Consider the following 7,639-nt stretch of genomic DNA (forward strand, 5'->3'; position numbering starts at 1 on the left):
ATAAAATAAAGATGAATATTTATCTCATAGGTTTGTTGTGAAAACTGCAAAGAAAATATACATAGAGCAGCCTATCTCAATCCACAGCTATAAATAAATGTTCAAAAGTGGGAGGATAAGTAGTAGCTACGACAGCAGTAGTAGTGATAGTGGTAGCAAACAATAACAACTACTGTAACAGCAGAAACATGCCTGCCACATCTCAGGAAATACTCAGGGCCCCTTTCAACCTGTCCCTACACTATCAAAAATAAATGAACACTTGAATTTTTTTTCTATTTTACCAACACGCTTCTTAGCTCATATTCCTTACTTCTGTGAATTGCAACAGCACAGAAGTTGGTGATATGCCAAGGTGCCCATGCACCAAGATGATCAAGCCACAAATAGGAGATCTTCTTTAACCCCACCCTTTGCCTCATCCATGTCTGTCCTCACTTCCACATTAATCTGCCGCTAAGACCTATTGTGTTTCACTCTTTCAACATCTTTGGAATCTATCCCTTCCTCTTCCTCTTACTGCTACTGGCTTATTACCTTTTGTCAGGATAAGCAATGGCCCTCCTGATACTTTCTCTCTGCATCTCTATCTCATTCCCTCCTCCCTTCATGCCTTCCTTCCCCCAATTTATTCCCAGTTTTCTGGTCACAATAAACAAATAGAAAATGCTGATTATATGACTCCCGTATTTAATCTCTGCTAGAATCATAATGTTGCTATTGTTTTTAATAAAGCCCAAATCTCTTTGAAATGGCAGTGTGTTTTAGTGGGAATAAACACAGACTTCTGTCCTCTAGAAAAAATTCAAATCCAAGTTCTGGCACTGAATGTGGCATGAGCATCTCTCATTACTGTTTCTCCAACTAGACAATGTTCTTTTTAGAAAGGAAACTTGCCATGTCCAACATCCCCAGAGTCATTCTCAGTGTCTAGTACAAAGGCAGTCTAGTACAAAGGCAGTACAAGATTGCTCAATGAATGTGAAGGAGCTAAGAATATGCTACCCCTAAATATGACTCTCGAGTATATTAACTATTTTGAGTTGAAGGTACTTAAAAAAGAGCAGGTGCAAGAAGACCCTATTCTTTGTGCAGTTTCTTAAAAGCAAGAGATAAAACTTCATTTGAGAAACATTTCTGCCCAATACCAGAAGGACAGGAAGTTGAGACTGAAGGAAATCTGTAAAGACCATACAATGGGTACCTAATTTAGGTAATGTTTTCAAGAAAGGCCTTTCTGGGAATGTCTAAACAAATATAAAAGGTGAAGAAGGGAATTTATTTTGGCATCTTTAAGATAGAAAGCAAATATTTAAGGACACCACGAAGAAAACAATTTTTACTTTGAAATTGCTTTCATATTTTTAACAATATCAATCCAATCCACAATGTCTTCCGGACTAGGATCTCCTGGGAAACAGGGGATGCCTGATATGGTTTGGCTTTGTTCCATCCAAATCTCAACTTGAATTGTATCTCCCAGAATTCCCACATGTTTTGGGAGGAACCCAGGAGGAGGTAATTGAATTATGGGGGCCAGTCTTTCCTGTGCTTTTCTCGTGATAGTGATTAAGTCTCACAAGATCTGATGGGTTTATCAGGACTTTCTGCTTTTGCTTCTTCATTTTTCTCTTCCCACCACCATGTAAGAAGTTCTTTTCACCTCCCACCAGTTTCTAAGCCCTCCCCAGCCATGTGGAACTGTAAGTCTAATTAAATATCTTTTTCTTTCCAGTCTCAGGTATGCCTTATCAGCAGCGTGAATACAGACTAATACAATGCCACTCCTTTCTTTTGTGTTATGCTGATATGTATACTTTCAAATTGCATCAGTGGCTACTCCATAAATGCTTATTGATTGAACATGTGAGAAAGGGTTAATGAGACAATATAAGTATGTATGATTTAGACCACAGCATAGCAGTCACTTAAATTAAGAGCCTACTATGCTCATTAACTAATCTGAAGAACCATTAGCAATGGAAAATAAAAAGGGTGAAAAGAAATATTGAAGAACAACACATTACAATTAAATTAATGGGGTTTAGGGAGGATCCACCAAAGTTCCCACAGCTTCTGCCTCTTCTTTATAATGTCATGGTTCTAATTTACCTCATTTATATTAATGAATAGAGGATAGCACAACTATTAGCATGATTGAAAATTACACTAATGCTCAGTAAATCTAGTTCTAATTATTATAATTAATGAGAATTTGATCATCTTGGACCAGATTAACAATCTAAAGCAACTGAAATAGAGCAAAAGAGCTTTTTCTTGCTAACCCAGGTCTTTAGTCCTTTTTATTTAATGAAACTCTGAGCAATCTATTCAGTAGTATTATATACTAATTCACTATAACCATCCATTTACATAGATTTACATAGATTATATTTTCACATTTATGTATTTATTTGAAATAATTATTTTCAAGTGCCTTAAAATAAAGTCTTTGGATTGGCTTTAGGCTGTGTTAATGTTCCAGTATGAAATTGAATAATACAATCAATCTCATTTTTTATCTACCTGGTTCTAAGTCATCTTTTAAGTGTTATCTCGTCCAAAAAAAATTATTCATCTAGGTGATCATCAGAATTAACCATTACGAGACATAAATCTCACCTATTTATTTAAATATTACAACTTTCCAAAAAGCTTGAAAAGAAAGAAATGACAAAAGAACTCAAGTTTATTTTACTCAGCTCAACATCTGACTTGCTATTTTGATCCAAGACACATGACATATTTTTCTTACCTTGATTTCAATTATGTACTTTTCCTTGATTCTATTTTATGAAGAGTACAATATGATATCAATGCTTTATGTTTAGGTCTTGTTTATTTTCTGTCTTCTGCTACTGATTGGTATCCATGGAAACAAACCTGTAATCAATGCTAGACTCCTTGAGTGCAGTGGCCTAAGACTCCACTTTGAGAACACAATGAGGAAAAAGCCATCGAGGGTAAGATTTCAATGGGCTGCCTGACAGACTTTTACTGAAGCAGGGAGAATTTTACATTATCATGGTCTCTGTATCCTGCAGGTGTTGTCCTATCTCAAAGCTGTATTTATTCTGCTCTTATTATCAAGATTTTCTTACTATATTATGGGATTTTAGTTACAATAAATTTAAATACACAAATGTCATTTCTCCAGCCCTGTCCATAGCCTAAAAGTTGATGAATTAATTCACAAAATGATTTATTGAGAGACTGCTCTGTGTCAGCCTCTGTACCAGGGTTGAAATTTTAATGATGCAGACGACAAAATATCCTCATCTTTATGGGGATTCGCACTTAGTTGAGGAAATAAAAATAGAAAAAGTTAAAAGTAAGAAGGGAAAAAAAGGTGCCCTGGATCTATATAACAGGAAAGTATGCTAATCTAGGAGATCAGAAAAGACTTATCTGAGACAATTACATTTAAGATAACATGAAGGATGGAGTATCTGCTAGCTGTTTATCCCGGATGGGAGAACTAGGTCTCTGGGAAATAAAATTAAGTTCATCACTGGATATAAATTCAAAGATAAAGCCAAAGTAACATCATAAAAAGAATTTGAGGCTTAGGGCCCCATAGACCTGTGTTAGAGTCTGAGCTATACAAGTTCCAGGTCATATAACCTTCGGGAAATTATTTAATCTCCCTATTTTATGTGGCATAAAAGTGGAGATGATATGTGTCATGTCGATGGCTATGAGGAGTATTTTAGATAATATGGATGAATTGCTTAGCACATTAGCAGGTCCCCAGAGAATAGTAATTTTCTTTCCTTATTTAAAAACAGTGGCCCAAAAGTCTCTTTCTTTCAGAAAATTCTCAAATGAAAAATTTGGGAGCATATTATGAAAATGCTTTTGATATAGACCTAAGGACTTTTAAAACTAGTTAGGGTCGGGCGTGGTTTTAAAGGGACCTAAAACCACAGAGGCCGAGGCAGGCAAATCACGAGGTCAGGATTTCAAGACCAGCCTGGCCAACATGGTGAAACCCTGTCTCTACTAAAAATACAAAAATTAGCTGGGCATGGTGGCGTGCAACTGTAATCCCAGCTACTCGGGAGGCTGAGGCAGGAGAATTGCTTAACCCTGGGAAGCAGAGGTTGCAGTGAGCTGAGATTGCGTCACTGCGCTTTAGCCTGGGCAAAAAGAAAAAAAAAAAAAAAAAACTAGTTAGAAAAACAGGCCGTGGATTCGTTCAAACCTTTATCAAGTCACTTTCCAGTTACTTACTAGTTGTGTTTCCTTATTTTGTTGTATTTGAGCCTTGATTTCCTCTGTAAACCAAGGTTATAACAGTCTCTAGGTAACACAGTGTTAGCAGAAAATGAGACACAGAAAGCCAAGTTCATGGGAGGGCTTCTGGCAAATAGTAATGTTTAACAAAAGTTAGTTGTTTCTATTACTATAGTGGTAGCAGTAGGAATGGTAACAATAGCAGCAGCAAGAGTAACAGACCATCTCTGGCTATTTTCTTTGAATAACATACCCAAAGTAAGAGGCAGGAAACGAAGTTGGGAGGGCAAATTATTACATAATTCACCAAACTGAATAATTAAATATTTCTAAACAGTAGTCTGCAATACTCCTATGTTTCAGATACACTGCTTATAAAAGGTTTATGTGGTCAGGGGAGACTTAAAATAGATTTCTCAGGAAATATCAAAATTATCTATAGACAAAAGAATTTATAACTGACTGCTTCATCAGTTACATCTAAAGATGGGTAATTGTTTCTAATGTTAGTATGTCAGCTGTGTATTGCTGCATAAAAACCACCTCAAGACTTGGTGGTTTAAACGACAACTGTTTTATTTGCTCACAGTTCTGTGGGTTTCGATGGGCGGTGCTAAGAAAGGAGGCTTCTCTGGTTATTTTTCTTGGAGTCACTGATGTGTTCACAGTCATCTGATTGTTCAGCTAGCGCTAGACTGTCCAAGGTCGCCTCAATCACATGTCTGGAGGATGGCACTGGCTGTCAGCAAGCTCCCTTTCTCTCTTTACGTGGCCTCTCACCCTTAAGGAAAGTGACCTGAGCTTCTTTAGTTTGTGGTCTCAGGGAGGCAAGAAAATGATAACAAAAACTGCAAGCTCTCTTTAGGCCTAGGCCCAGAACTTTTGAAATAGCATTACTGCCACATTCCATTGGTCAAAGCAAGTCACAGGGCCAGCCCAAATTATGGAGGTAGAGAAACAGACTGTACCTCTTCAGAGAGGAGCAACAAAGTCAAATTGCAAATGAGAGTACATACAGAGTTAAGTGGGATTTCTAAAATAAATTCCTTTTTTTTTTTTTTTTTTTGGCAATCCACCACACATAGCTGGCTCATATTCCCTACACTTTCATAGTAATAGCACTATCTAAATTTTATTGCCACAGGCAACTTAATCTAACTTCATTTACACTTATCCTAATGCATATAATATATGAAACAGTCAAATTACTCTATCTCAGTAGATCTTTACCTTTAATCTGCATCTGAATCATCAGAGAGCTTTAAAAAGGGGACCACTACTACCTGCTACTCAGGTATTCCAATTTAATTTATTAGACATATAATCCAGTTATAACTTGATTTTTAAAGAAGGCCTCCAGATGATGCTAACAGATACAGTTGAGAACTACTGTTCAAATGGCACTATTGTACATCTTATCCTAGTTCTTTTTAAATATAAACATTAGTGGACTTAAGAAGCTCTTTCCTATACTTTCTGTATTAACAGTTACTATTTCATTTTTTGCTACCCTTACGTCATTTATTTTCTTTCCTGAGGGAATCTCTTCCTCTATCCTTAAAGTTTTTTCCAGGGATTCAGATAGTCTCAATTTCTCTAATCCTATATATATATAATCAATACTTGATAACAAACTGATCTATGATTTCATTGCTAATGATTACCAAATTGTGATCCCCAGTCTAGAACTCAGACCTCAAACTTAAACATTCCAGTTTCCTACTGAACATCTACAAATGTATGTTACTTGGGTATGTCAAATTTCATATGTATTAAGCTGGACTTCTCTTTCTCTTCATCTTGTTTCTTCCTTTTCCATTCTCTGTTACCGCCATCTAACAATCATATGAGTGAAAAATCTGTTTGTCACTCTAGATATCTCCCTATCGCTTTATCCTTATATCGAAGTCAAGAGATTTACCTTCCTAATAGCTCTCATCCCCATCAGCTCACTTCTCTTCTGACTACTAATGCTTTGGTACAACTATCATATTTTGCTACAGATACAGCCTCCTTGCTGGTCTCTGTGAATCTGGTAATGCCTTAATTCAATATGTTTTCATACAACCACCAGAAAAAACCATCCAAAATACAAAACAGATCATGTGAATGTACCATGGAAAATATTTTGTGGTTTGCCATCATGGGGGATGTAGTCTATGGCCATATTATGACAGGCTGAGGGAAAAAATCTAAGTGCTTGGCCTTCAAGATCAAGGAGAAACAAAGTTTTTGACCTAGAGCTTAATTTATGCAGAAAAGGGTTTTAAGAAGATTGATGTGGCAGTAGTAGGGAAACCTGAGGAAAGGAAGACCATTGGGTAACTATTATAATAATTCAGGCACATGGTAGTAATGATCTGGTCTAAGATAGTCATAATCTTATAAATGTGCTGACTGGATTCACTTATATTTATGATCATGAATCTCAAATGGGCACTCACAAAAGTCAGACAATCCTACTTAACTTCCATAGCAAATTCATTGTCCAGCTCTCCAAGCTAACCCACGGTTCTTATTTCCTCTGTCCTCAAATCCCCAGCACCCCTCTCCTTGCCTCTCCTTCTCTGCTGCTATTCTCACCTAATATTTTCCAGGGAAAATAGACCATACTTTAAAAATTACCCCAACTTCCCTCTGTAAAATAATTTCCCGCTCTACCTGACTGTGTACCCACCATTCTCTAACTTCCTCTGATTTCTCTGAAAGATGCATCCACTGCTTCTTTCTTTTTATATAGATCCTTTCCCATACCAAACCTCCTTGAGGACCTCCATGTTCTCTTTCTCTTCTTCATGTTGTTTTTTCCTTCATATATGCACAAAATATGCCTAAATATTGTCTTTAAAAATATATCATTGTACATCTAATTTCAATTAACTTCTCATCTCTCTGCTACCCTTATCAAAAAAAAATTCACAATACTTGCATATATTTGGAATCTTTACACTTCACCACTGAAGTAGTGGCTTGAATTATGTTAATAGATTATTTGACACTCACTTCAAAAGGTAGGAACTAATTTTCCATAGAAATATGCTTTGCGACATAATTTTAATGAATAGAATAGGACAGAAGTGACAGTATGTAACTTCTGAGAATAAATCATCAAAAGCATCATCACAGTCTCTCCTCATTTGCCCTTGATTTCTTGCTTTGTAGGAAAGGCTGCAGCCCCGTTGGTACCAGCACTATGGAAAGGCTTGGGTGCAAGGAATTGTGGCCTCCTGCCAATGGCCAGTGAGGAACTGAGATCTCCAGCCAATAGCCTGGTGACTAAGCCATCTCACAAGAGAATCATTCAGGCCCATGCAACCTTCAGGTGATTGCAGACCCACACACTGTCCTAACTGCTACCTCATGAGAGACCCTGAGCTAGAACCAACCAACTAAATTAGAATTT

The sequence above is a fragment of the Mandrillus leucophaeus genome, unplaced genomic scaffold (genome assembly GCF_000951045.1).
Source record: "Mandrillus leucophaeus isolate KB7577 unplaced genomic scaffold, Mleu.le_1.0 Scaffold563, whole genome shotgun sequence".
Taxonomy (NCBI): domain Eukaryota; kingdom Metazoa; phylum Chordata; class Mammalia; order Primates; family Cercopithecidae; genus Mandrillus; species Mandrillus leucophaeus.